Source organism: Varanus komodoensis, unplaced genomic scaffold (assembly GCF_004798865.1).
Source record: "Varanus komodoensis strain SLA01 unplaced genomic scaffold, ASM479886v1 scaffold1, whole genome shotgun sequence".
In the NCBI taxonomy this organism is placed as follows: Eukaryota; Metazoa; Chordata; class Lepidosauria; order Squamata; family Varanidae; genus Varanus; species Varanus komodoensis.
This window is the reverse complement of record NW_025335268.1, coordinates 5263195-5276984: the sequence shown is the minus strand read 5'-3', so window position 1 is coordinate 5276984 and position 13790 is coordinate 5263195.

Here is a 13790-nt window from a genome sequence, read left to right as displayed (position 1 = left end):
CAGTCATTTCACAGGAGACACAGACTACTTTGTGGACCCTTTGCCATGGCCTTGACAACTGTGCTGCATCAACTCAGAGTACAGTTATAATATGTGTAACTATGTCAGGGCACTCTGATGTTTTTGAGATACACTTTTTCTCTTGGAAAGTAGAACTTGGTCAATATAAATGGGTTTTTATGTCTTTTTGACAGCTAAAAAAACTTCTACAACACTGGAAGGATAAAAACACACTACAAGACAACAGATTAAAGACTATATTTGAGTAGATGCCATACTTGAATGGTCATAAATATGGATATTTGGTCTGCCTTTGTTGAAACTTATGTGTAATTGATATATCTGGATTTATACTGTTCTTTGGATATTTACACATCAGCAGTTGTTAATTTCAGCAGGAGCTTGCTTTTGTTATTTTGTTTTTGTAGATTTATCTCATTTTTGTCTGTTTTGGTGACATCCGCAATAAAAATGAATACATAAAAAGTCAGAATGTTACTAGTTGAAGCTAGTTTGATATCCCCAGATGTTAATAAGCAGGCAGTTCATTTAAACCAAACATGCATATAGAACATAAGAAAAGCCCTGTTGGATTAGATGCAAATGCCAATCCACCCCCACTGTAGCCAGGCAAATATTTCTGGAAAACCCACAAAGCATGTGATGTGGCAACATCCAACCTTCTTGCTTGCCCCTTTGTAGATGGATCTGAACATGGAAGTTCTGTGTTGCACTCAGGGTTCTCAGTGCCCCTTGGTGCAGGTGTGCTCAGAAATGAATCCCACTGTTCTCAGGGTAGTTTCCTCCCAAGCCACTATGCACAGAATGGTAGCCAGAGAGTCCTTCCTCCATAAACGTGTCTAATCCAGCTTTGCCCAGCATGATTCCTGCAAGTTGTTCTATGCTGCTCACAAGCTCCACCGCCCTTGACCATCGGCCCTGCTGGCTGGTACTGACAGGACAACAACATCGTTCTAAAGTAGAAACCATGAGGAAGAAAGCTGGGCTAACGTGGTTGTTTTGTGGTTTGCCTTTATTTTGTGACTATTTGTATTAGCATCTATCACCATAATGTATGATAATGAACTGAATACATGCCTGTCAGTTTGTGTGAGAGACATTTTGTTTGTTTGCTTGTCTGTTTGTTCTGTCCTGAGTCTATTGCTGCTGTCCACTAGTTTCACACTTTCCTTGTAAGGGAAGATTCTCCAACCCCTTGCTAGTATTGCGAAATCTATATAAGGGCAATTCCTTTATTAGACCAACTTCAAGGTCACCAAAGACTGTGCAAGCTTTCTAGTGTTCCAGAACTCTTCCTTAGGCTAAGTCAGCCTTCCCTGAGCTGTGCTGGACTATAACTCCCTCAGGCCCAGCCAGCATGGGCAGTGGTCAGCGATTATGGTAGCTGTCGTTCACAGCTGCTGGAAACCACCAGATCGTGCAAGAAGTAAGCAAAACAAAGGGGAAGTGGCAGGGCCACTCAAAGGCCCAGTTGCCGTCCTCAGAGGCAATGTGGAGGAGGCTGCAGATGTTCCAGACAGGCTTTGCTAGATGCTGTGAACGTTTCTGGCCACCGAACTCATCAGCGGTGATGCGCAGAGTCCACCTGGAGGAGGGTCTTCCGCATGGCATTCCTGTGGAATTCTCAGCATCTGGGGGCCTGGCAAGATGTTGGTGCCTCTGGGACCCCCCGAAAACATCTTTATTTCTGGAAGCCTTTCTGGGCTGACAGCCATTATTTTTAAACAGATACTGTTTTAATTTGGTGTTTTATTCTTGTTATATTTTTATTGTTCACTGCTCCGGAATCCAGTTCGATATGGAACAATAGATACAGGTTGTAAACAAAGGAATGAGAAGCCAACAATGGTAAATCTCCCATTTTAGAAGATATATAAAGCAGCTGTTCCCTCTCCTCAGACACACACATGCACTTGCGCACACGCACACGCACACCCAGAGATCAATTCTTGGGTGAACATGGCCTGCCCTTTTCTGTCCCTTTCCCAGCATAGCTGGTTGATGATTTGTGCTTTTGGGATTTCTTTTCCTTTTTTATTTTTTTCTAAGCTCTAGACATACCTTCCCTCCCTTGGAGCCTCCGCTCCTAAGACACCAATTAGCAAAGGCTAAACCCATTAACGGATCTCTGGTTTCAGCCAGGTGGCATGCATCACTGCTGGGTGAGCCCTGGAGCCGGAATCCCAACCCCCGGCTGCCCGGACCTCCCAACAAACCACCATCAATAATAATAACACACTTTAATGGCTCACCCGCCTCGCCCCGCCTGTGGCTGAGAAAGAGCTCTTGGCCTAAAGGGACGCAGCGCAGTGCCTTTGGTGCCCCTGCCCTCAGCTTCCCTGGGGACCACTGTTTACAGGAAAGCACATGTTCTGTGTTTGTTGGTAGCGAAGAAAGAGCTGGAAGGGAGTGGAAAGGTGGAGGCCATCACTCAAACAGAGGATGTTCTCTGCCCTCCCCATGCAGGGCTCCTCCTGGCTGTTTACTGGGATTTTATGATGCTTTGAGAGTGAGATATTTTACACTGGTGCATCTCCTGCCTTTTCAGAGCTTCATTCATGTGGCTATTATGGAATTACGTGGCTATTCAATGAAGTTGGTCAAAAGTCAGAGAAAGGGATTCAGCCTGTGTTGGGTGGGTAACATGTCCTTTGAACACACTGTTTCCCAGCTTGAATGTTCCTCTGGATTCACTCCTGCAGCTGCTTGCCCAGCTTCAGAGTTGGCCAGGAGGGAATGTACATTGCTGAGACTAGTGCTCCAAATGGGCTCATTCCTGGAGTGGTCAGGAATGCTAACTGTGTTGTGTACAGTACTCTGCCCGGCAGCAACTGCTGGATTTAGATTAAAATATTTCCAGCCCTGCCTGGGAATACCAGGGAATCATGAAGAGGTTCTATAGGTAACATGTTTACTCTGCATTGAAGCAGAGACCTCCTCATGGCAATGTAAGATTATTGCATATATCCTGTTTCTCCTCTAAAGAGCTGGTAGGCCACAGGTTGCATAAGGCTGGTTCAGTTGTTTCTTTCCCAGGCACACATGTGCATACTCTTCCTCGGCACAACAACCCTGTAAGGAAGGCTAAGACACACTCATATACTGCTTGGCATGATTAATTGGTCCAGGACATACACGAGCAATCTAACTATGGAAAGAGGTTCTGGACCATTTATTGGGCATCTTGAGACATGGGTTTGGGAGCACAGCTCCTCCCAAAAATTCAAACATATGGCAGTGCCAATAGTTACTTGGCTAAAACAGCCCAACTCAGCTGGTGCCCTCCAGCTCCCATCATCCTTGGACAGCACAGCACAGGTTAAGAACGGCTGGGTAAGAGTATGAATGAGGTAGAACTCCCTTGCAAGAGAACACCCCCAAGATCTGGCTGCTCACTGCTGGAAGGAGCTCCTGGGATAATGGGGTGCAATCCTGCGCAGGTTTCAACAGAACTCCCAGCAAAGAAAAGAAAATGTCCAACGACTCCCCAACTCCTGGGGAATGCTGGGGGTCATAAGGCTTCTTTTCTGTCAAACCATGGACAGAATCGCTCCTTAAGTAGATCCCCTCTCACACATTGGTTGTTGTTGTTACATGGAATTTATACCCCACACTTTTCCTCTTGTGAAGGACCCAAGGCAGCTGACATAGTTCCATTTTAGCTTCACAACAGCAACCTGGTGAGATAGGATGGGCTGAGAGCTTGTGACAGATTCGAAAGGTTCGAACTCATCCAGTCAGGTCTCCAGTCCTACACCACCCTGGCTCAGTGGTGGCACTCCAGCTGGAACTACAAAGAACCATTTTCGGAAAGGCAAGCAAACAGGAGTCGCTCCACAAATGGAAGAACAGTGCACAAGCTGGTCTGGAAGTGAGCTTTGGCGAGGGCAAGGAGCTGGCCGCCAATTCCTCTCCTGCCGTAGCTTTGCTCAGATTTTCTGCTCATTGGACATCCGAGCACCAACCTGCAGGTAGAGAGCTCCCGGGCCACCCATCTCCTGTGTACTTCCTACTCTGAGAAGAGAGGAAGGAGCTACCATGGCATCTTTTGAAGAATCCAGGAAGAATGCTTCGGGCGGGATAGAGAAGGGCTCTTCAGGAGCCAAACAAAAGGTGCTCACATGACGTTCATGTCTGCTGGAGTTCACGGCTTAGAGGGCTCTAAAAATTGAGCTGGGGGAGGGGGCTCAATTTTTGGAGCAATTGAGTAAAAAAGCAGCACTGTTTTATTTTGGAAACCTAATGAAGGTTTTGTGTAAACTGCCCTTATTTCCAAGGAGTTCCAATCAGCAAAAAGTTAGGATTTTCTTTCGTTTCAAAAAGTTTGTTATGTTTAAAGGAGAAATTGTGGCAAATGTTGGGTTGGCACAAGTAGAAATGATCTTCTGTTTTACAGATACCAGATGGTCCAGCGGCAGAAACTGTGTAGGGAGATGTGGGGTGCAGAAATGGGGTGTGGGGAGGGACAGGAGCAAGTCTGGTTGCATCTCAGTGCGGATCGGCAACCAACCTAATTTTCATTTTGAACGTGAAGGACGAATAAAAGGAAAAAAGGAGCCTAATTCTCTTTGCAAAACCACTGGGGCACATGGGTTGTGTGGCATGCACACGATTTGTGCTTACTCTGTATAACCTGCCAAGGTGCGGGGCTAATCCAGGCAGATTCGTGTAAAGGACCAAGGTTGAACTCTGGCAGTTTCAGTGCAGGTGCCCAAGCGTGTGTTGTACTTCCTCCGAGGTGCTTCAGTTTGCCCTGATGGTGCCCCTCATGTCTGTGGTTAAGTGGACAACCCGGAGAGTCGCCTGCTGCAGCGGTGCGAGGTTGGCTTAGGCACGGGAAGCTCGGACTTAAGTCCCTGCTGGACGCCACTCAGCCAAGCCACCAACTTTTAGCCTAAGCCAACCTCACAGGGTCGATGTGAAGCTTAAAATCCCATTCCGGGCTCCCTGGAGAAAGGTTACGGACGCACCCAGCAACCCAGCCTAGATACAGGCTTGCGGCCAAACGGGACAGGTCCTGATCCTTTCCGCATCCCGTCCCCTTCGCACGCTCGCGGACAGCCAAGCGCCTCGTTTTCCCGGGCAGAAGCGCGCTTGAGCGGGCAGGCGAGGCGAGGCGAGCTCCCGCGGGGCTTGTGGACGGAGCCGCTGCTTGGCCGCGGGCGCGCAGCCGAGGGCGCTCCGCGTCACCTCCCCGCGTGTCCAGGTGACGTGTGAATGCAGATGCGGGTTGGAGGCATGGAGAGCCGAGACAAGCGAGCAAGCATGCAAAGGGGTTCCTGCATCCTTCCGGAGAAGAGATGGGAGAGAAGGCCCCGAGAATGGGCCGGGTGACCAAGGTCAGAGCTCCTCCTCGCCAGCCTGAAGCTGATGCTCCGCGCTGCGCGCCGTTCTCGCCTCTCCGCACTGCAGGGCTTCTCTCCCCGCTCCCCGCACCCCTCTCGCACAACTCTGACCCACCTTGCGGGGAGGAGGATTCTTCTGCACTGCGTGTGAAGCGGAGGCGGCGGCCCCGAGTCTTTCGCCGCCCCGCCGTCCATGGGCGCTTGCTGAGAGAGAGACACGGGAGCCCCGGCGCCTCGGATCGCGCCGGACTCATCGGGCGCCTCCCCCGCTCCTGCTGCCCCCCCCATCCTTCTGCCTGCGGCTCCCCCCTCCCCTGTCGACGTGACGGACAGGGATGGCCCGAGGAGACGGGGGAGGCGTTCGCGAAGAGATCGGGTGCAAAACAGTGCGTGTGAATGGCCGCGCAGCGTGCGTGTGTGCGTGAGACCCGCGGCCGGAGTCCGCGCCGTTTCGCTGCCGGCCTGAAGCCCTTCGCAGGGGAATCCGGCAGCGACGGGATGCGGCGGGGCGCAAGGACGGCTCGCCCCCCGGCACCGGGGCCACGATTCACCGCTCCCGCGGAAGTGTTCTCTCTACACCAGCGCTTCCCTGCAACGCTTTAATCCCGCTCCAGCAACAAACATCCTGGACCACCCTATTGCGGGAAATGGGTTCGCTGGCCCTCCGTGCCGAACAAAACATCCCTGACCCACAAGCAGAGTTCCTAGACTGCTCTCTATCTCGACTGAACAGGAAGCTGGTGAGTTTCCACGTGGCTTCCCGCTCAGCTTCTCGGACTGGGAAGAAAAAGGACAATTTCCCCCCATCTGGTGCCCTCCCTGTTTTCTGCCTCAGCTCCCATCATTCCTGACCATTAGCCTTGCTGGCTCGAGCTGCTGGGACTTGAAGTCTAAAACCTGGATTGCGCCAGATTGGAGAAGGCTGAAGAAGGGAACCGATTAAACAAAAAACCAAAAACCTACCGCAGGGGTTGGGCGGTCACCCCTTCTGTCCACGTAGTCTACCTAAGCAGGAATAACTTGTTTCTGGACTTGTGGGGGGTTTGCCCACCTCTTGCTTTTGCCCATCAGGGGTTTTTACCCCTCAAAATGTCGTTGCAGCAAAATTTTTCCCACCCTTAATAGAAGAAAAACGCCCGCTCTTCTGTTTCTTCTCCAGCTCTCCTTGAAGGCAAATGCCCTCTTTTCGTGGAAGGCCTCCCCGAAAAGCGCTGCTTCAGACCCGAGTAAGGGGAAGTGAATCCGCCCCGGATTTCGAGAGAGCTGGCCACTGCGGGCTGCGCGCATTTTGCGAGAGGGGATCCCCTGCCGCTCAGTGCGGCTTATTTCTGGGTAAACCGCTTAGCTCGTTTCTGGGAATCGTACGCAACGGTAGTCGAAGTTAAGCCCCACTCATTTCCACGATGTGGGGCTTAGGGCGTGGGACTGGGAGGTCCGGGTTCCAGTCCCCAGTGGGCCATGAAGCTCACGGGGTAATTCTGGGGCAGTCGCTGGCTCTCAGCGTAACCTACCCCACAGGGTTCTTGGGAGGACGACTCGGAGAGGAGGGAACCGTGAAAGCCGCCTCGGGCTCTTGGCATTTATCTCCCGCCTTTCCTGCCCTTCCAACGTAGTGATACCACTACGGGACACAGCTGTGAGGACTGGCGCTAGGCTCAGCGCCCGAGGCGGCGCTCTGGAGAGCACCGCGACTCGCTTTCAGACGAACCGGTTAGCCCTGGGTGTCCCTGGGGGCGAGCTTGCGGGGTGGAGGCCCCGGCCGAGCACCGCAGCAAGGCGTCCTTCGACTTCTTACCCAGGCGATCTCAGCTGGATAACGGGCTGCAGTTATGAAAAATAACCCTCGTCCCCACACACAGAGGAATAGTTTCTCCCCATTGCTAAATCCATTACATCGACACAAATGAGCGCTGCAAATGGACGGGATCCCACGCAAAGTTAGAAGCACTGAATCGCACTGAAGGAGGGGGGCGTCCGACGCGGAATTCTGCGTTGGAGGGTGGCCGACAGGTTACCAAATAGGCGCAGTTCTGAGCCACACTCGGAAACAACTGGGAGCGCGCTCCTTCTCTCTCTCCATCCCTTCCGGGTAGCGGCACCCAGAATTGCAGACTGCCGCGGCATGGCACTTTTATTCCAGTAAATGCTGAAGCCCCAGCTGCCCTTCCAACCTGTACCAGATGGCTAGAAATTTAACAGGAAGTGGCCTTAATTCATGAGGACTGGTGCCTTGGATTGCAGGGTCAGCAACTGCAAAATCAACAGGCACCTCCAGGTTATATGCCTTGTCAGAGCTACTCAGAGCAGAACCACCGGCATGAAAGATGCTTAAGTGGGGCTCCATCAGGGGTCAGGGCATGGCACGGCTGCTGGGCGACGAAGCCATTTATGTGGGCGGCAGTGGCGTCTGCCCGCCAGGCGCTCTGAACCCCACGGGATTCTTCTCGATAGGCTTAAATCTCTGCCTGTGCTGAGCCCCCGAAGCAGCCTCCGCGGATGCGCTTGACGAGGCCCTGCCGTTCACGATCCCAGCGGGGCCGCGCCCGGGGACCCCGAGATCCCCGCCCGCAGGCAGGTGCGCAGAAGGCGGGGGCACGTGCGCAAGGTGTGCGCGCACGGGGTTGCGCGGGCTACACACCCGCACGCCCTCAGCAGGAGAGCCTCTCCTACAGGAGTGAGAGGAATTTATATCTGAGTAAACCATCTTAGGATCGCGCTCCGAACCTTAAACCTGGAGAGGGGAGCGGCTCGCAGCCTGGTGATAAATGCTCGGAAATCACCTTTATTTTTGAAAGCAAAACTGTGGCCGGATACCCGCTCGATCTTTGTAAGAGCGAGGTATCCCAATACAGATGGAAACTCGTTCTATCTCTGCCTCTGAATAGACGTCTACATGCGGTGCACGCGCGCCTGTGTTAATGTGCGTCTACACGTATCTATATATGCACGTTCACACACGCGCGCACATATATTGACAGTGCAACTTTCCACTGGGAGCTGCACACACGCGTCTTTCCTGGAACAGAGGTGGATCGACGCCGCTTCTCTCGAGGAGGCTCCCAAGCCGGCGAAGGCGTCCCGCACTCCCCGGGCCGCTGGGCCAGGCGGTCTTGCCGAGTCTTGGCTTCCGACGAGATGCCTTGAACATCGCCGCCGCCGTTTGGCGGGGAAGCCGCCGCTTGTCGCGGGAAGGCCTGCCCGACAACGCGGGAGAGCTAGCGGGCGAGCGGCTCCCGTGCCCGGACGGCTCCGCGAGAAGCCGACGAGCTTCCCCGGAGCCTCGGCCGGCTCAGTCCCGCCAGGGGCGCGGGGACGGCCGCGGAGGCGCGAGCTGTGCGGAGCCTCTGCTCCGAGGGGGCCGCTCCGAGCTTTCCCCGCAACGCCCCTGCGGAGCCTCGCCCGCCACGCTGCCGCCGCCGGGCCGAACGAGCGAGGCGTGGGCGCAGGCCCCGCCCGAGCGCGCCGGAGCCGCCGGGCCCGGCCGGCCGAGGAGGCGTCCGCAGCGCCGCCGGTGCCGTCCCCCCCCGTGCGCTGCGCAGCCCGCGCCGCCCCGCCGCTGGCCCGGCTGCCCCCTTCCTGGGAGGGCCCCTGGAGCCGGGCGAAGGCGGAGAAGCGGCCCGGTCCTTGCAGGGGGAGGCCCGGCCGCGAGCACGGCCCGCGCAGGCAGCGGGCCCGGAGCGCGGGCCGCTCGCCGCGCAGGCCGCGGAGCGCGGAGGCCGAGAGGCAGCCGCCGAATCAAAGGCTGCGGCTCCGGAGCCTTCACTTTTCACGCCAGGGCTTCCTCCGGTCAGACCATGTTCGGTCACTCTCTACGCGTCCCCCCCCCCCCCCCCCCCCCCCCCGCTCCCGCCCCGCCGCGCACTTTCCTAATTTTAAATTTGCACTGAGTCAGAGCGCGGGACAGAGGACGTGGCCGGCCCTTTACAGCGAGCGCCTCTCCCGCCTGGATCGCGCTCGCAGCTCGGGTCGCCTCCTGCGGCCTCCCGCGAGCTCTTTTCCTCGGATGAGGTTTGGGGACGGGGCACGATCGATCCCACTTTTAGGCGGCAGGCGGGCACCCACATCCGGCAGACTTGGGTCCGCACGGGAATGTCTTCGCTGCAGAGCGGATGGGGCCGCTGACGTCCTCTCAAGCGCTAACCCGGAGAGATTTAGGGCCATGCTGCGCTTCCCAGAAAAATCAGTGGTACCGAAGCGTTGCGCCCGGTCGCAGTCGAAACTGTGTCCTTCAACCGATAGGTGAGCTGCGGATTCATAAAAGCAGAATACATAAAATTCGCCCCCGCACTGTCTACTCTAGCGCCTCGGCTAGAATTCGCAGCGCAGAGCAACAGCCTGGAGGCGTGTTAAGAAATGTCCTTACCTTTCAAACGAAGCAGGCGCTCGGTTCCATAAGGCCGTTTTACACCAAGGTCATGCAAGTGGCAGGTGTCTGCCTTGCCCCTTCTCATATGGTCACTTCCCCTCTTTTATCCCCAGCCTTTCAGATGTGCTGGCCTACAACTCCCAGCACTGTCAGGATGATGGAAAGTGTAGTCCAGCACTTCTGGAAGGTGCCCAATCACAGGGGGAAAGTTAGGATTTAGCCATGATTATTAGCTTTACACACATACATAAGAGCGCTGAAGGTCTGAGGTCGAGACCCTACTCAGCTATGAAGCCCAGTGGCTGACTTTAGACCAGTTGCTGATTCTCAGTCTAGCCTACCTCACAGGTGTGTTTGTGAGGATAAAAAAGGGGGAGGAGAAGAACCTTGTAAGCACCTTGGATTCTGTGTAAGAGGAAGAAAGACAGAATACATATGTAACATAGTAATAATTTAACACTGTGGGATTTACTTCAGCATAAACAAGAAATTGAGCTGCTATGCTGCAAATCCAATGCACTTTTTACTGGCAAGCAAATTTCCTAGATTCAGACCTGCATCTGACTAAACTTGCTTGGAAGAGCTCTCTTCCATTCCAAGAGCTCGCTTCCATTCTGCCTATGCAAGATTACTTGGCAGAAACTCTCACTGAATTTAATCAGACTTGGTATGCCTAGAATTCTACTTGTAAGTGTGCCTAGAATTGTAGCCTCACTCCTAAACAAACATACTAGGCCTTAAGCCTTACAAGGGAGTAAGTCCCATTGAATACAACTTATCCCAGAGTAAACTTGCTCAGTGTTGTACAGCATATCTGTTCAACATCATTTATATCTCAAAGGGTTCTTGCTAGGCACTTTCTTCCAAACCATACCCCACATATCCTTTCAATGTATTTCCAAGAGCTGTGGGTACTTCCACTTGAAACTTTTTTCCTGCCGGCTGCACAGAATTATGTGGGTGGCTGGGTGAGTTCCTCTTATAAATACCCAAGGGTTTTACTTTTAAAATTAAGCGTACCATTCTAATTCCTGAACATGATTTCATGCAGTGATTTAAGGGATAGGGGGAAGAGACCAGTCCAAAGCCATGGATTGAATCCATATCCCTGTGCCACCTTATCTGGACTGACAAAGGCACAGGTTCTCCAGAAAGCAATGCCCTGCACTTGCTCCACCAGTAGGAAATACCTATGCAGTTCCCCATCTACAAAACACAGCAGCCCAGGCATAATTTTGGCAAGCCATTGCAGCAAACCCAGTGAGTCCAAATAGAAACACTTCAGGTCAAAACCATACACAACTGGGAGTAAACCTTTTCTGCTTAATTTGGTTTATTTCTGAGCAAAAGTGGCCCATTAAAAGTGACACTAATTTTCAACACATCTCTTAAGCAGCTGGTCCACTCCACCCTTGAAATCATTTGGGCTGTTTAACCAGCTTAACATTAGCAAGATTGTATTGACTGTGTTTTCCTAGAGGATGCTGCTCAAATGGATATGGCATTATGATCTGAGATGTTCAGCTTGTTTGGCCTCAACATCTGGGTCAAAAAACCAGTTAGTCAGAAATTCTCAAAAGCCTAGGCAATCTAACCTTAATTACTTCCTAATTCAAAATTGATTTCATTGGATCAAAATATTTTATCTTGTTTTTTTGTCTTCAAGAATACTAACAAATGGGGGTAAAATTTAAAACAAGAACTTTTTACACCAGTGTCATACACAAAGGTGTAAGTAAGTCTCACAGCAGGCTGCATAAAAGTTGATCACACTTAGAAGGAATAACCTGCCATTGAATTGACTTATTCTCAAAGTTTAAACTGGAGATGTACAAAGAAATACCCAGCCACCTAAACACACACAGAAAGAGATTTCTACCCCACTCTAGATAGGTTACATGAAGCAAGTCCAAATCAGAGATCGCTTAAGCTAAACATTTTGAGAAATACATGCACTGATTTCTGACAGATCCAAGTTCTTGAGAATAGGTTTAGACTGGACAGCTGCCAATATTTTCAGCACCTTCAATCTAAAAACAATCTAAATCCAGAAAGATTTAAGCTGCAATCCTATACTCCTGTCTTTCCCCAATCTTACACTCCCAAGAAGTGCTGTACTACAGCTCTCATTATCCTGAGCCAGATGTATGGGATTGTACTCCTATGGGGGCACTAGGTTGAGGAAGGCTATTATCCTGGGAATAAACCTCATGGGATGTAAGGGGACTTACATCTGAACAGACATTACAGGGCTGTGCTACTAGATAAGAATACATTCAAATTGTAATTGAAATCAAAGTCATGCTGTTGATTTCAATAGGATTCCTAGCATTTCTGACTTGACTATGGGACAGTTAAACATATGGAATGGGAAGTCACCCTGCTGGATGTATGTTGAACTCCTTTCCAAATAAGTTAAGAGCCTACAGTTGGGCACTTTCCCGGTTGTAAGCCCCACTGAATTCAGTGGGACTTCCCTGCTCCACATACTAGGTGACTGAGGGATTGAAACATATGTCTTAGTACTTTAGGCTGGGCTTAGGGTGTTCATTCTTTTTGCTGAGAAAGTCTCTGTAGAACAGACAGACATTTGAGAGGTGCAACTGGGTAATTTTGGACCCTTGACTCAATAGAGGGCAGGGGGATGCTATGGACAGCTACCTGTATCAGGTCAGCTGAGAAACACAGATCATTTCTCTCTCCTCTGCCCACACCACGATTCTATGCTTTGCATTTCTATACTCCTGCTATGTTAGCACAGGGACCAAAGCAAGGTAACTGTTTTCCAGCCCTGATAAAAAGACGGACAATGCTCTGAGCCTGGGCACTTTCAGACTCGCTTAAATCATAGCCACATGACTATAAAAACAAAATGCAGCTTGCTCCTGATGGGCACAGTTACCCCAGAGACTAAATTCAGTCACCCGCAATTAAACCCCTTAGCTTACTGTAGCCATTTGTGCTTTGAAAAGAAGAGTGCTAAGGATCTCACCTGAGTTTCTTTACAAATTTTGTACAAAACAAAGCCTCAGTAAATGTACTTAACTGGGCATAAGCCCCATACCACTCACGGGGATTTACTTCTGAGTAGGCATGTACAGGATTGAACTGTCAAAGAAAAAAAGGCAACTCCTTAACAGACTGATAGGGGCTAATTTTACAGTTCTAGGTTTCTCGATTGTTTGAATGGTTTTGAGAGGGATTCCTTAACTTTGATCGAAATGGCTTGCTTAAATTCTCTTATGGTGCAATCCTACACTCATCTGCTTGGAACTACTTCAAGTAACTAAATGTAGAATTTCTATCCTAGTATCACCATTCCAACCAAGAAAGAAAAAAGAACCAAGATCTTTCAAAAGTGTGTCGTCAACAGGTGTATTTCTGGACCTTTAGTTTGAGCTTTTCTTCCCTCCCTCCCTCCCCCCCCATTCTCTCTCTCTCTCTCTCTCTCTCTCTCTCTCTCACACACACTCTCACACACAGACAGACAGAGAGAGAGAGAGAGAGAGAGAGAGAGAGAGAGAGAGAGAGGGAGAGAGTTAATTAAATGTTTGGGCTTCTATCTTGCTCTGTAACATAGTTGGGATTTCAAAGTGAGCAAAGCTGGCAATTTGAAAAACACTGAGTCCAGTCCTGGTTGGGGCATGCTGGGTGTTGTAGGTCTTAATCTTTTTATGGGACTGTACTCTTAGAGCTGAATAATTTAAAGAGGAATGCTAAATATGCAAGAGAGGTGTTTCACTTTAGCTTTGTTTATGGACATTCTAGATAGCTCTGTGGAAGTTTGAAGAGTCCTGACTTTATGGATCCACAGGTTCTCTCTTCTTCCTTCAATATGTCTGGATTTTGGTGGTTGCTCTATAGGAAATGCTTCCAGACCAGAAGATGTATAACCAACAAAGGACACCTATCTGTTCTTTTGTGGGTGACTTTCACCTAGCATCTTCCAGCTTTCATTTGATCATTAAGGAGACTAGAACTACACATTGCTAGAGAATTGGCAACGCCTTGTAAAAACCATCAGCAAGAACAAGCTATTTCATTGTTTTCTCCCAATC